This window comes from Moschus berezovskii, chromosome 3, assembly GCF_049115385.1.
Source record: "Moschus berezovskii isolate FMDL1 chromosome 3, NW_MosBer_1.0, whole genome shotgun sequence".
Lineage (NCBI taxonomy): Eukaryota > Metazoa > Chordata > Mammalia > Artiodactyla > Moschidae > Moschus > Moschus berezovskii.
The window spans coordinates 64,379,938-64,397,037 of record NC_142462.1 but is presented as its reverse complement, the minus strand read 5'-3'; the positions used below and the strand labels follow the sequence as shown (position 1 = coordinate 64,397,037).

At 38.8% G+C, this 17,100-nt stretch overlaps 1 long non-coding RNA gene across 2 annotated transcripts in view; it reads left to right on the top strand.

The window, feature by feature from the left end:
- Positions 1–15,570, top strand: part of LOC148778343 (uncharacterized) — a 76,077-nt gene extending 60,507 nt beyond the window's left edge. For both annotated transcript variants that reach the window (XR_016036403.1, XR_016036400.1), the window contains exon 3: positions 15,471–15,570. This is a non-coding gene — a long non-coding RNA (uncharacterized LOC148778343). The remainder of the gene's footprint in view (positions 1–15,470) is intronic.
- Positions 15,571–17,100: the final 1,530 nt, after the last annotated feature.

Below are 17,100 nucleotides of genomic sequence, written 5' to 3'. Positions count from 1 at the left end.
CTTTCCCAGCATCAGAGTCTTTTCCAGTGAGTCAACTTGTCGCATGAGGTGGCCTAAGTATTGCAGTTTCAGCTTTAGCATCAGTCCCTCCAGTGAACACCCAGGATTGATCTCCTTTAGAATGGACTGGTTGGATCTCCTTGCAGTATAAGGGACTCTCAAGAGTCTTCTCCAACACCACAGTTCAAAAGCATCAATTCTTCGGCGATCAGCTTTCTTCACAGTCCAACTCTCACATCCGTACATGACCACGGGAAAAACCATTGCCTTGACTAGACGGACCTTGGTTGGCAAAGTAATGTCTCTGCTTTTTAATATACTATCAAGGTTGGTCATAACTTTCCTTCCAAGGAGCAAGCGTCTTTTAATTTCATGGCTGCAATCTGCATCCGCAGTGATTTTGGAGCCCAAAAATATAAAGTCTGACACTGTTTCCACTGTTTTTCCATCTATTTCCCATGAAGTGATGGGACCAGATGCCATGATCTTTGTTTTCTGAATGTTGAGCTTCAAGCCAACCTTTTCACTCTCCTCTTTCATTTTCATCAAGAGGCTTTTGAGTTCCTCTTCACTTTCTGCCATAAGGGTAGTGTCATCTGCATATCTGAGGTTATTGATATTTCTCCCAGCAATCTTGATTCCAGCTTGTGCTTCTTCCAGCCCAGCGTTCCTCATGATGTACTCTGCATATAAGTTAAATAAGCAAGGTGACAATATACAACCTTGACGTACACCTTTTCCTATTTGGAACCAGTCTATTGTTCCATGTCCAGTTCTAACTGTTGCTTCCTGACCTGCATACAGGTTTCTCAAGAGGCAGGTCAGGTGGTCTGGGATTCCCATCTCTTTCAGAATGTTCCACAGTTTATTGTGATCCACACAGTCAAAGGCTTTGGCATAGTCAATGAAGCAGAAATAGATGTTTTTCTGAAACTCTCTTGCTTTCTGCATGATCCAGCGGATGTTGGCAATTTGATCTCTGGTGCCTCTGCCTTTTCTAAAACCTGCTTGAACATCTGGGAGTGCACGGTTTACATACTGCTGAAGCCTGGCTTGGAGAATTTTGAGCATGACTTTAGTAGCGTGTGAGATGAGTGCAACTGTGCGGTAGTTTGAGCATTCTTTGGCATTGCCTTTCTTTGGGACTGGAATGAAGACTGACCTCTTCCAGTCCTGTGGCCACTGCTGAGTTTTCCATATCTGCTGGCATATTGAGTGCAGCACTTTCACAGCATCATCTTTCAAGACTTGAAATAGCTCAACTGGAATTCCATCACCTCCACTAGCTTTGTTCTTAGTGATGCTTTCTAAGGCCCACTTGACTTCACATTCCAAGATGTCTGGCTCTAGGTCAGTGATCACGTTATCGTGATTATCTTGGTCGTGAAGATCTTTTTTGTACAGTTCTTCTGTGTATTCCTGCCACCTCTTCTTAATATCTTCTACTTCTGTTAGGTCCATACCATTTCTGTCCTTTATCAAGCCCATCTTTGCATGAAATGTTCCCTTGGAATCTCTAATTTTCTTGAAGAGGTCTCTTGTTTTTCCTATTCTGTTGTTTTCCTCTATTTCTTTGCATTGATCACTGAGGAAGTCTTTCTTATCTCTCCTTGCTATTCTTTGGAACTCTGCCTTCAGATGCTTATATCTTTCCTTTTCTCCTTTGCTTTTCGCCTCTCTTCTTTTCACAGCTATTTGTAAGGCCTCCTCAGACAGCCATTTCGCTCTTTTGCATTTCTTTTCCATGGGGATGGTCTTGGTCCCTGTCTCCTGTACAATGTCACGAACCTCCGTCCAGAGTTCATTAGGCACTCTATCAATCAGATCTAGTCCCTTAAATCTATTTCTCACTTCCACTGTATAATCATAAGGGATTTGATTGAGGTCATATCTGAATGGTCTAGTGGTTTCCCCTACTTTCTTCAATTTAAGTCTGAATTTCGCAATAAGGAGTTCATGATCTGAGCCACAGTCAGCTCCTGGTCTTGTTTTTGCTAACTGTATACAGCTTCTCCATCTTTGGTTGCAAAGAATATAATCAATCTGATTTCTGTGTTGACCATCTGGTGATGTCCATGTGTAGAGTCTTCTCTTGTGTTGTTGGAAGAGGGTGTTTGCTATGACCAGTGCATTCTCTTGGCAAAACTCTATTAGCCTTTGCCCTGCTTCATTCCGTGCTCCAAGGCCAAATTTGCCAGTTACTCCAGGTGTTTCTTGACTTCCTACTTTTGCATTCCAGTCCCCTATAATGAAAAGGACATCTTTTTTGGGTGTTAGTTCTAAAAGGTCTTGTAGGTCTTCATAGAACCTATTAACTTCGGCTTCTTCAGCATTACTGGTTGGGGCATAGGCCTGGATTACTGTAATATTGAATAGTTTGCCTTGGAAACGAACAGAAATCATTCTATCATTTTTAAGATTGTATCCAAGTACTGCATTTCGGACTCTTTTGTTGACCATGATGGCTACTCCATTTCTTCTAAGGGATTCCTGCCCACAGTAGTATATATAATGGTCATCCGAGTTAAATTCACCCATTCCTGTCCATTTTAATTCACTGATTCCTACATAAAGAACCCGCCTACAATACAGGAGACATGGATTCGATACCTGGGTCAGGAAGATCCCCTGGAGAAGGAAATGGCAAAGCACTTTGGTGTCCTTGTCTGGAATATCCCATGGACAGAGGAGCCTGGCAGGCTGTCGTCCATGGGGTGGCACAGAGTCGGGCACAACTGAGTGACTAACACTTTTCATGCTAAAGACTAGAAAATAGAAGGGTAGAATGTAAAAGACTACATTTTATAAAGTCCATCCAAACTTGGGTTCTACATGTGAATTAGTATTTCCTAGCAGAAAATCACCTTCTCCCCAGTAGTTAGAAGATGGATATGGGGTGTGACTATGCTATTCTAGCTATTTCCATAGGCGAGCATGGTGGAAGGGGCACTTGGTTTAGAGAAACAACAGTAGTAGAAACCGCAATTCCTCATTTTTACTTTAATGAATATCAAGAAACAAGGAGGATGGTGGTGCAGGGATTCAGTTAGCTGGTATGGAAAGGATTGACGTGGAATGGTGTTTTTTTTTTTAACTTTTTATTTTATATTGGAGTATAGTTGATTAACAATGTTGTGTTAGTTTCAGGTATATACCAAAGTGATTCAGTTATACATATACATGTATCTATTCTTTTTTCTAATTCTTTCCCATTTAGGTTGTTACATAATATTGAACTGAGTTCCCTGTGCTGTATAATAGGTCCTTGTTGGTTATCCATTTAAAATACAGCAGTGTGTATGTGTCAGTCCCAAACTCTGTAACTGTCCCTTCTCCCTCACCTTTCCCCCAGGTAACTAATAGTTTGTTCTCCAAGTGTATGAATCTGATACTCTTTTGTAAATAAGTTCATTTTTATCATTTTAAAAATTACGCATTTGAGTAATATAGTATTTCACTTTCTCTGGAATTCCTTCACTTAGTATGACAGTTTCTAGGTCCATCCATGTTGCTGCAAATGGCATCATTTCATTCTTTTTAACGGCTGAGTACTTTTCCATTATATTCATGTACTCCTGCTGCTGCTGCTGCTAAGTCACTTCAGTCGTGTCCGACTCTGTGTGACCCCATAGACGGAAGCCCACCAGGCTCCTCCATCCATGGGATTTTCTAGGCAATAGTACTGGAGTGGCTTGCCATTGCCTTCTCCGATTCATGTACTACATTTTGTTTATCCATGGAGTATTCTGAAAGTTAGCTGATTCCCCCACTTCTGATCATAGAGTTTTCTGACCACAGCAAAGTTTGTTATTGATTATTTTGTGGTGAGCCAGATCTGCAGTAAAGTTCTGGAAATCTTTTTGAAAATTCTGATTAGATCTTGTTCCACAAATCCTTTCTGATAATTTTCAAAGCTTTGTGCATGCCTAGTTGTTCAGTTGTGTCTGACTCTTTGTGACCCCAGGGACTGTAGCCCGTCAGTCTCCTTTGTCCATGGAATTCTCCAGGCAAGAATATGGGAGTGGGTTGCTACTCCCTTCTCTAGGGTATCTTCTCAACCCAGGGATCAAACCCGGGTCTCCTGCATTACAGGCAGGTTATCTACCATCTGAGCCACCAGGGAAGCCCATTTCAAAGTTTCAGGTTCTCTATATTTAATTGTTTCTGCTTGAGCCAGATAGAATAATTTGTTATGTTCAACTGAATCCTGATTAACATTCTTGGCAATACTTCCTTGAAGCTGGAAACTCATTCTCTTATATTTTCTTTTAAAACTTTTGTGGTTTTTCATCAAATTGGGACTATGTATGGAATTATTTTTGTGTTTGATGTTGGATAAAAGTATAATGGATAGTTATTAGTTCCAACAAAATTCTTTGAATAATCAATTATTTTCCATAGATCTCAAATGTTACATTTATCTTATATCATATCCCGCATACACAGATACAGGAGTACACTTAGGTCCTTTATTTTATTTTATTCTATTATTTATTCTTGAAAGAGTTCTCTATTAAGAAATACTACAGGGTTTTGATTACTGAACTTCTTCAAAGTGTGCTTTGAAATCCAGCATGGCAAGTTACCTATCATAATCATAAGTTTTCTTAATGTCCATTGATAACTTTAACATTTTTATACATGTAGAGGAATAAGGGTTATCTTTTTCATGCTTCATGAAAGTTCTTTGGGATTTTATTTAGAAGTGCATTGAAATTTTAGATGAATATGAGAATGGACATATTTATATTAATAATAATGATTATACTTTACATAAATTAATTCATTTAATTCTGATAACAACCCAATGAAGTAAATATTATTTTCATTTCCATCTTACCAATAGCACAGAAAGGTTAAACAGTTTGCACTTCTTCAGTTCAGTTCAGTCGCTCAGTCATGTCTGACTCTTTGCAACCCCATGAATCACAGCACGCCAGGCCTCCCTGTCCACCACCAACTCCCGGAGTTCACTCAAACTCATGTCCATTGAGTCAGTGATGCCATCCATCCATCTCATTCTCTGTCGTCCCCTTCTCCTCCTGCCCCCAATCCCTCCCAGCATCAGAGTCTTTTCCAGTGAGTCAACTCTTCGCATGATACAACTAGAAAGACAGTATATCCAGAAACATAGTATGTCATTTCACTTAATCAAGCACTTAAATATTTCCTTCAATAAAGTTTTACAATTTTTTTCTCATAGTGTTGACACATGTCTTGTAATGTTTATTCCCAGTTGTTTTATAGGATTTGTCTTTAGTGTGAGTGAATATTTTCCCCATTACTCTTCAGATTTGTTAATGCCGGCATGCAGAAAAACAAGCCACATTCACATGTTGATCTTACATTTGTTCATCTGACAAAATTCTCCTGTTTGTTCTCATGGTTTTAAAATGTTTTGTAAGAATTGCATATTCACTGTGATAACTGATAAGCCAAATCCAGAGCACCACATACAGATGTGTACACACACACAAACGTGTGTACACCCACACATACACAAGCACACATGAACATGCTTGGTATGCTGCAGAGTGCACAGGATCTCAACAGGCGCTTGGGGTCTCAGCCCTGCAGTCTCAGTGTCTCCAAGGCCTTGATATTTGTCTCTCCAGCAACAGGATCCCAGCCAACTCAGAGCCACAGGAACATACCAGTTGGCTCAGGTCATTCTGCACCCTTCAAGTCACCATCTCTGTGAAAACTAGTGTTTTCCTCATTTGAGCTCTCAGTCAAGCTGTTATTTCAAATTCCACCAAGTCAAAGCCCCCTTTTCTCTGCCATCTCTAAGATAGTCTAGTTTAAACACCCCCGGGTGGGAGGGTGGGGCCAGATCTTCTAATCACACAGCCTTAATATCTCCAGGGCAGCCAGTGTTTGAGTTTAGCTAATGTCTCCTTTACCAGCCTGGCAACACAAAAGCTCCATCCTTGCTACGGGTAGGGAGAACCTAGACCTTAGCTTGGTTGTCCTCTTGAGAAGGGGTAACACGTTCTTTTATGCCTAACTAACCAGACTAGTTAGGGAGCAAAATTCTTATTAATTTCTTACAGAGCATCCTATTCTCATCCTATTCCTGAATTAGTAAATTTGTTTCAGGAGTAGGTTTGGGATTTTTAAAGCTCCTTTGTCAGCATCTATTGCAAGATCATAAAAAATTTCTCTGTATTTCTATTGATATTTATACAAGGAGTTAATACACATACCACTGTTTAACAGTTTAACCACACTTTTATTCTCTGAAACATCCTGCTTGGTCATGACATATTCTTCTTGTTATACGTTGATAGTTTTGCTTTGTAATTAAAATTTTTTTTTTTACTTTTATAATTTTATGTAAGATTTAGAAAAGGCTATTTTTGGCATTTTTCTCAATTTGGTGTTATGCTAAACTTATAGAACAAGGAAGGGAGGTTTATATTTTTTCTATCCTCTGAAACAATTCAAATAAAAAAAAAAAGCAATCTGCTCTTTCAAGGTTTTGCAGAAATCATCCATAAAACATAATCTGGGACCTCTGCCTTTTTTAAAAGGCAGATTTTTAAAAATTATATTCTCAATTTTTTTCTATGGCTCTTTCTTCAGTTTTATATCTTCTGTGATACTGTCTTGATAATATTTATGTCCCAAACAGTTCTTTCCTCTTGAATTTTTAATTTGTTAATTCTGCATGTATTATCTTTGGCTATGTTTTCATTCTATTTCTGGTATTATTTCTTTCTCTCTCTCTCTCATCAGAATTACCAGAGGCTTATGAACTTTATTGGGCATTTCAAGGGACTAACTTTAATTAATCTAAGCTTACCTTTGTGGGTTATTTTCTATTTATTTCTGCTTATATCTTTTAAAATTCCCTCATAAATTTTTTTGTTTGGTTTGGTTCTCTTTCTTTCAGCTAGAGTTGAGACCTTACTGCATTTATTTTCTGTCTCTCTTGCTTTCTAATAAATGCACTTAAGAATGTATATTTCTGCTGATTTCTGCTTTGGCTGCCTGCCATACAGGAAAAGTGCCATACTCACTGATGCTGATTTTATCAGTAATTTTAGTGACTTCTCCTTTAATGCAAGAATTACTTAGAAATGATTTAAAATATCTCAAAATGCCTTTATTTTATTCTCACACCTGTTTTTCAACAGATGATTTCAATTGTGCTCTTTAAACATCACAAACAGGTAGTGAGTGTCCTTGGGCATTTCATTGTTTCTATAGTTGGGCAGCTCCTGCATGTTTTTCATCTGCCCACTTAACTATTCCTTTATCAGAGACGATACCATCCACAATCTTTCCCATACCCTTGTTTTTAACTAGCGTGCCTTTTTAAAATTGAAGCAGTGGAATTCAATACAAATTTACAGTTGTTTCATTCAAGAATTAATTCACCTTTCTCAGCTTGAGATATTGAACAAGTAATGACCTGGCCTTATCCCATCCTTGTGGATATATTTTTCATTCAAGCAATTTCAGATTCCAAGAAGAGATCCATTTTTCTGAAGAATGATCTTGATGAGAAAGTAAACATACAGGGACCTCACCTTGCAATAAAAGACCAAAGTCGCAGCCTTGATGATGTTTTTTATATAATGACAGAGAGTGGTGAGTTCCTTTCTACTTCCTCACTTTTCGTCAAGCAGACCTTGTCCTTTTCTTTCCAAAGAGCTTGAGTTCTATGCTGATGCGATTGAAGTCCTTCTGTGGTGTTGCTGTGTGGCCTTTTGTAATAAATATGCATCCCTTCAAGTTAACTAAACTCTGTTTCTGGAGTTAAAAAAAAAAATAAAATCTCCCTAAAAGAAGCAAAACACTAGCAAAGGGTGTCTTTCTCCCATATTTGAGGATGGGGAAGATTCATACACCTGCCTGGCTCCTCTGTAGTTCCTGAGGGGACAGAAAGGGTAGTAGCCCTCACCCAGCTATCTCCACATGCCAAGCTTTATCCAGAACCCTCAGTCTGGTCTCCACTTCCTTCTAAGCATTTTTGCTGTTGGTCCCCAGCGCTTCCTGTGGTTCATCTCTCTCCGCTGGGACTGGCCAGAGTTGCAGTCTGCCCACACCCTCTACGCCCAGGAGCCATTGGCTGGAAAGTGGTGTGATAGATTGAGTATAAGAGAACAGGGACCAGTTCACCTTCCTTTCTCAGACTGCCAAATTTTTGTCAGTCTCAACAAGCACAGGATGGCATTTCTTTATGTTAATTTGACTTTCTTTAATGACTTTCTTTCTTTCATGAGCATCTTTTAAACAGCCCTTTTCTCTTTTTAAATTGTTACTTTCTGTTCCCATTTTCCTGTTGTCTATTTTTTTCTCAGTATTTGTAGTTGTTCTACAAATATAAACATATATTCTGGACTAGCTCTTTTATCTGTTTTATTGAGATATAATTGACATATTCATATATGAGTTTAATGTGTATAGCATAAAGACTTACATACATTGTGAAATGACTGCCACATAAATTTAGTTAACATCCATCAACCTCATAAAGACACAAAAAAAAAGAAAGAAAAAAATTATTTTTCCTTGTGTTGAGAACTTTTGGATTTATCTCTTGGTAACTTTCATATATACCTTATAGTATTGTTAACTACAGTCATGATGGTGTACATTACATTCAGTACTTATTTATTTCATAACTGGAATTTTCTATCTCCCGACCACCTTTCATCCAATTCCCTCATCTCCCGTCCCCTGCCTCTGGTAAGCACAATTCTGATTTTTTAAAAAAATATAAATTATGTACTTATATATAACCTATAAATATACACATGTGTACCCTTCCAACAAGGACATTTTTGTTATATTTTATTATTTTTTTAAGACATTTTATTTTGTATTTGGGTATAGCTGATTAACAATGTTGTGATAATTACAGAGGAACAATGAAGGAACTCAGCCATATGTATACATATGTCCATTCTCCCTCAAACTTCACTCCTATCCAGGTTGCCACATGACATTGAGCAGAGTTCCATGTGCTCTACATTTGATCCTTTTTCGCTATCCGTTTTAAATATAGCAGAGTGATCTTTTTTTTTTAGTTTTTTTGTTTATTTTTTAGATTCCACTGTAAATATGGTCATACAGTTTTTGTCTTTCTCTGTTTGACTTATCTCATTTAGTTAATGGCCTCAAGGTCCACTCATGTTGTCACAGGTGACAAGAGCTCCTTCTTTTTTACGGCCGAATAATATTCTATTGTGTATATATGTGTAAATATCACATATATATCATATTTTCTTTACTCATTCATCCATCAATGAACACTTATGTTGTTGTCATGTTTTAGCTATTGTAAACAATGCTGTTATGAACACAGGGTACAAATATCTTTTTGAATTAGTGTTTTGATTCCTTCAGGTAAATCCCCGGAGTGGGACTGCTAGATCATATGAGTTATTCAAAAATTTTTTTTGAGCAGCCTCCACACTGTTTTCTACAGTGACTGTACCAATTTATGTTCTTACCAACAGTGCGCAAGAGATTCCTTTCCCCCCATCCTTGTCAACATTCATTGTCGCTTGTCTTTTTAGTGGTAGCTAACCCTTTATGGTCAATGCACTGTAACTCTCAGTTGGTGGTTTGTCTTTTTAGTGTCTGCTGTTGTACACAGTTTTTAATGTTAATCTTGGTGGTTTATTTTTCCTCTTTGAGGAAGGAAATAAAACTGACTGAGGATGTTCTGTCTTCTCTACTGCCTCCAAGTCCTAAGAAAATGTTGAAAGGGGAAAATTGATGATTCACTTCTCTGACTACAATAATAAATAATAGGCGATGTTAAGGGGAAAAAAAAAAAAAACCCCAGGCTGTTTTAACATTTTGATACCAGAGCTTTAAAAAGCTGCTTAAATGTCAATTTGTGCTAAATGACAGGCTCTAAAAGAGGCCTGCAAAATTAACTGTCAAGGTTATAAATCCCAAGAAAAAACGTAAACCTTGGGTCACATGAATGTCTGCCGGGACTGGATAATTTTCACTTTAACCACTGTTTAGTTGACAGGAGTAATCTGTAAATGTCGGAACCTTATTATTTACAGGACAGGGTGGCTGAGTCATCTTGATTGTCAGAGTGAAGAGTTTAAGTGTATTGTGGATCATTTTAATGCTGTAGTATTAATGGGGAAGACACACATAGAAGGAACAGAGTTGAAAATAACGGATCTGAAATATTAATACTTATGTTTCATCTAGAAAGAAGGAGGTTTCTGGCCACCATGGTAACTACTTTTACATGAAAGCTCATTATCACATAAGGATGCAGATTAGACTAGAAATAATAAAGATGGCAGTTTTTACATTTCAAAACCAAAAGTGAATCCTTTCATACAAAGATGTTTCTGTGATTGTATATCTTATGGCCCCACATTCTCACCCCAAACTGCATACTTAAACTCTTGATAAAAATATGCATGTGTTTCTAGTTCACCTATTAATTTTGAGAACTTATATCATTTTTTAAAACCAATTCAAAGTAATGACTTTGGCTATAATTAGCATTATTTTTAATTCATTTCAGCTCAGGCACTCAGTCATGTCCAACTCTTTGTGACCCCATGGACTGCAGCACGCCAGGTCTCCCTGCCCATCACCAACTCCCGGAGCTAGCTCAAACTCATGTCCATTGAGTTGGTGATGCCATACAATCTCGTTCTCTGTTGTCCCCTTCTCCTGCCTTAAACCTTTTCCAGCATCAGGGTCTTTTCTAATGAGTCAGTTCTTCGCATCAGGTGGCCAAAGTATTAGAGTTTCAGCTTCAGCATCAGTCCTTCCAATGGATATTCAGGACTGATTTCTTTTAGGATTGACTGGTTGGATCTCCTTATAGTCCAAGGGACTATCAAGAGTCTTCTCCAATACCACAGTTCAAATGCATCAATTCTTCAGCAATCAGCTTTCTTTATAGTCCAACTCTCACATCCATACATGACTCCTGGGAAAACCATAGCTTTGACTAGACAGATCTTTGTCAGCAAAGTAATGTCTCTGCTCTCTAGGTTTGTCATAGTTTTCCTTCTAAGGAGCAAGTGTCTTTTAATTTCATGGCTGCAGTCACCATCTGCAGTGATTTTGGAGCCCCGCAAAATAAAGTCTCTCACTGTTTCCATTATATCAGGGCACAATATTGTAAAAGACACTGAATAATCAACTTCTAAACTAATAATTGAAGGAACATATTTCTCTAATCTTTTAAAAGTGACCTCCTACAAGCTCCATCCCTCTTCTAAACTTTTTAAGGCTAGATTCCCAGATGGCTCTAGTGGTAAAGAACTCGCCTGTCAACGCAGGGGATGCTAGAGATGCAGGTTTCACCACCGGGTCGGGAAGATCCCCTGGAGGAGGGCATGGCAGCCCACTCCAGTATTCTTGCCTGGAGAATCCCATGGACAGAGGAGCCTGGCAGGCTACAGTCTATAGGGTCGCACAGAATTGGGCATGACTGGAGTGATGTAGTACGGATGCACGCACACAAGCCCTATGTCATGAGATGGACCCTTCTCATAGGACTGGTTTTTTATTGCCTCCACTGTGGGGGGAAGCAGCAGGCCAGGTGCACCTAGAGTGGATCAAGTACCTCCTATTGTTTCTGGATGATGATCTGTCACCCAATTCTACATGACCTTGGTCCTAGTGCCATCTTCCAACTTAAATCTTTAATCCACCCCAGCTTAACTTGGACTCTGGGCAGTGCCAGGCAGCCTCAGTTCTGCGGATGGTTCTTGTTTATTCATCCTTGGCATCAACCCCAATCCAGTTCTTCTACCTGTTCTAAATGGTGATAGGTAGCAGTTTTAAATCATTATAGAAATGTTCTCTCCTAACAGTTTGTTCTTTTTAATTGTAAGCATTGACACGTTGACGGGAATGGGGACGAGTGTCACCTTCTGCTCCCTCAGTGCTTTTGTCTCCCTTGGGTAGGTTGTTTCTACCTGTTTTAATGCTACGAACTCTTCTCCCTCAGACAGTCCAGCTCTGGGGGGTGGGAGGGGCAGGTCTCAGCTTTCAAGTCAAAGGCTTCACATTCTTCTCCACAGTGGGGGAAGCTCCAAATTGTCCAACCCAAAGCCCGAGCTACTCTCTTGGGAGGAAAAAAGAAAAATACTCTCCTTTGAGGACAGACAGGAGTGAATGGAGTAGAGGTGGGGCACCCTGAGAAGTTCCCTAAATGATACAAAATCCAGGGAGGCTGTTTTCATAGTTGTTGCTGTTATTGTTGTTATCATTGTTATCCTTTTCAGGTCTCACTCAGAAAACTCAGGTTTGATCATTGAAACATACTTGAGCTTCCAGGATAACAATGCTTCAGTTCACTTCCCTTTTGTTCGGTTGCTCTTTGCAACCCCATGGACAGCAGCACGCCAGTCCTCCCTGTCCATCACTAACTCCCAGAGTTCACTCACACTCATGTCCATTGAGTCGGTGATGCCATCCAACCATCTCATCCTCTGTAATCCCCTTCTCCTCCCGTCTTCAATCTTTTCTCAGCATCAGGGTCTTTTCAAATGAGTCAGTTCTTTGCATCAGGTGGCCAAAGTATTGGAGTTTCAGCTTCAACATCAGTCCTTCCAATGAACACTCAGGACTGATTTCCTTTAGGATGGACTGGTTGGATCTCCTTGAAGTCCAAGGGACTCTCAAGAGTCTTCTCCAACACCACAGTTCAAAAGCATCAATTCTTCGGTGCTCAGCTTTCTTCACAATCGAACTCTCACATCCATACATGACCACTGGAAAAACCATAGCCTTGACTAGACAGACCTTTGTTGGCAAAGGAATGTCTTTGCTTTTTAATATGCTGTCTAGGTTGGTCATAACTTTCCTTTCAAGGAGTAAGGGTCTTTTAATTTCATGGCTGCAGTCACCATCTGCAGTGACTTTGGAGCCCAAAAAAGTTAAGTCAGCCACGGTTTCCACTGTTTCCCCATCATTTGCCATGAAGTGATGAGACTGGATGCCATGATCTTAGTTTTCTGAATGTTGAGCTTTAAGCCAACTTTTTCACTCTCCTCTTTCACTTTCATCAAGAGGCTCTTTAGTTTTTCTTTGCTTTCTGCCATAAGGGTGGTGTCATCTGCATATCTGAGGTTATTGATATTTCTCCCGGCGATCTTGATTCCAGATTGTACTTCATCCAGCCCAGCATTTCTCATGATGTACTCTGCATATAAGTTAAATAAGTAGGGTGACAATATACAGCCTTGACATACTCCTTTCCTGAATGGGAAGCAGTTTGTTGTTCCATGTCCAATTCTAACTGTTGCTTCCTAACCTTCATAAAGATTTCTCAAGAGGCAAGTCAGGTGGTCTGATATTCCCATCTGTTTTAGAATTTTGCACAGTTTGTTGTGATCCACACAGTCAAAGGCTTTGGCATAGTCAGTAAAGCAGAAATAGATGTTTTTCTGGAACTGTCTTGCTTTTTCAATGATCCAGTGGATGTGGCAATTTGATCTTTGGTTCCTCTGCCTTTTCTAAATACAGCTTGAACATCTGGAACTTCACAGTTCACACATGGCTGAAGCTTGGCTTGGAGAATTTTGAGCATTACTTTACTAGTGTGTCAGATTAGTGCAATTGTGCGGTAGTTTGAGCATTCTCTGGCATTGACTTTCTTTGGGATTGGAATGAAAACTGATCTTTTCCAGTCCTGTGGCCACTGCTGAGTTTTCCAAACTTGCTGGCATTTTGAGTGCAGCACTTTCACAGCATCCTCTTTTACGATTTGAAATAGCTCTACTGGAATTCCATCACCTCCACTAACTTTGTTGATAGTGATGCTTCCTAAGGCCCACTTGACTTCACATTCCAGGATGTCTGGCTCTTAGATGAGTGACACCATTATGATTATCTTGGTCGTGAAGATCTTTTTTGTACAGTTCTTCTGTGTATTCTTGCCACCTCTTCTTAATATCTTCTGCTTCTGTTAGGTCCATACCATTGCTGTCCTTTATTGAGCCCATCTTTGCATGATATGTTCCCTTAATAGCTCTAATTTTCTTGAAGAGATCTCTAGTCTTTCCCATTCTACTGTTTTCCTCTATTTCTTTGCATTGATCACTGAGGAAGGCTTTCTTATATCTCCTTGATATTCTTTGGAACTCTGCATTCAAATGGGTATATCTTTCCTTATCTCCTTTGCCTTTTGCTTCTCTTCTTTTCACAGCTATTTGTAGGTCCTCCTCAGACAACCATTTTGCTTTTTTGCATTTCTTTTTCTTGGGGATGGTCTTCATCCCTGTCTCCTGTACGTTGTCACGAACCTCTATCCATAGTTCATCAGGCACTCTATCAGATCTAGTCCCTATAACAACACTTAATAGGTGTTAAAAGTTCTCTTCAAGGGCTGTATGTGCAATTCATCCTCAGAAAAAGAGCTGACCCAGAGGCACACAAACAGAGGAGAGACATAGAGGAAAAGGTCATGTGAAGAAGAAGGCAGACACTGGACAGTAGTCACGAGTCAAGACAAAAAATACTGAGGAGTGCCAACAGCCACTAGAAGTAGAGGAGAGTCATGGACCAGATTCTCCCTCGGAAACTCCAGAACGAACCTACCCTCCCATCCCCTTTATTTCAGACTCTGGCCTCCAGAACTGTAAGAGAATAAATTTCTGTCATTTTGAGCCACAACGTTTATGGGACTTTGTTACCAAGATTGTCACAGTGGTAGTTAAACAGTCATATTAAGAAGAGACAAGGTCGCTAATTTATTTCTGGTGTCCTTAATTATTTTGGTGATATAGCACTGCTGCTGCTGCTGCTGCTAAGTCACTCCAGTCGTGTCCGACCCTGTGTGACCCCATAGACGGAAGCCCACCAGGCTCCCCCGTCCCTGGGATTCTCAAGAACACTGGAGTGGGTTGCCATTTCCTTCTCCAATATATATAGCACTACTATTTGCAAATCATTTATCAAGCATTTTTTAATTCTAGTTTAAGAATATTAAAGCAGCCCAAGTTGTAAATTCATCTTGACTGGAAGTTATGGCAATGTTATTTGTCTTTGTTAATGCTGCAACAGGGAACAGACATATAATGCATGATTTCCACTTTTAAGTAAGATTATTTTAAACTTAAACAACTGAGTAGATGGAGCAGTATTTTTCATAGACTTTGAAGTCTTGAACCTGAGGTATTTTTAGGTAGAAAAGCTGAGACAGACAATCTTGATGGAGAGTGATGCTATTTCCTACGTTAAAATTTCTTTTTAGCTTTTTAATCTTAAAAAACATGTATGAGAAAATTCTTGTTAAACAGTCAAACAATATAAAAGTATATGGAGAAAGAGGTGAAAAACTGGAATTTTCTTTTGATGAGTATATTCTCTTTATGTATTATGAGCACAGATGCTTGTCTGTTACTTAGTATTTTCTGATACTATGTCTTCACTCTCCCCTTTTAAAAACTTTATACATTATACCATATAGAGGTTTGTTTTGGTGTTGTCCAACTTATTAAATTTTTTTTTCTTGATAGTTTCTGCATTTTGCGTCAAGGTCCGTCTAGTCAAGGCAATGGTTTTTCCCGTGGTCATGTATGGATGTGAGAGTTGGACTGTGAAGAAAGCTGATCGCCGAAGAATCGATGCTTTTGAACTGTGGTGTTGGAGAAGACTCTTGAGAGTCCCTTATACTGCAAGGAGATCCAACCAGTCCATTCTAAAGGAGATCAATCCTGGGTGTTCATTGGAAGGACTGATGCTAAAGCTGAAACTGCAATACTTTGGCCACCTCATGCGACGAGTTGACTCACTGGAAAGGACTCTGATGCTGGGAAAGGTTGGGGGCGGGAGGAGAAGGGGACGACAGAGAATGAGATGGCTGGATGGCATCACCGACTCTGTGGACATGAGTTTGAGTGTACTCCGGGAGTTGGTGATGGACAGGGAGGCCTGGCGAGCTGTGATTCATGGGGTCGTGGAGAGTCGGACATGACTGAGCGACTGAACTGAACTGAACTGAACTAGAAATATTTAGACACATTTGTGTCTGTCTTACCAAGATTTTGAAATTTTCTCATTTTTTAAAAATTCTTTTGTGCTTAGATATTTAATTTTTTTTAATGATAGGGAGAAGACATTGAATTCTCCCCACTCTAAGGTATAGCCAGTTGTCATATTATGTTTAGAAAAGTTCTTCATTTCTACACAGATATTAAATATCAGCTTCATCAAGTATTCCATTATGGAAATGGAGTACCATGGAGCATCCAAAAGGCAATTTCTGGACTCTTTGTTTCACTGATCTGTGTTTGTATCACTCAACGCCAATTCAATACTCTATTATTAGGGCTTTGAATATATTTAAATAAATGTTAGGGCGGTTCCTCTCTTATTCTTTTTATTTTCAAACATTTCTGGATATGATTGAGTATTTTTTTTCCTTCCAAGTGAACTTTAGAACAAGCTTGTTAAGTTACATGCACAGCAAAAATCCTGTTGGAATTTTTGAATAAAATTATATTAATCAAGTTAATAATAACTCCCTGGGAGAAAACAATTCAAGAAAAAGGTGGGCCTCTGTATTTATTCAAATATAATTTTATGTTCTTCAGTTGAGTTTTGTATACTTCATATACTTTTTAAAAAGTCTAGATAGGTGTCTTCCTATATATTTTATATTTCTTTTGTTGTTATAAATAAATGGTAGCTTTTCTACTATATTCAAATAATTGATTATTACTAGTATATCACAAATTTATAGATGTTTTTACATCTGCCTGTGTTACTACAAAATGTTATTAACCCCTCTAAAAAACTAACAGTTTTTCATTTGGTTTCTCTTGATCTTCTAGGTAAGCAAACATATTTACTTGTAACTAATGATAGTTTGATCATTTTTCTATTATTTATCTCATTTATTTAATTATCTAATTGCATTGGGCAGGATCTCTGATACATGGTTGGATAGTCCTAGAAAGAGTAGACATCTTTGTCCTGTTCATAACATCAAGTGGAATTACTTCCAGTATGTTCACATCGGGTATGATATTTGTTCTTTGCTTCTGGTATATATCCTTTATGAATTAGGAAAAGTTCCTACTATTCCTAGCTTGATAAGATTTTATTTTGTGTTATTTTTAGTAAGTAAGAGATGTTAAATATCAT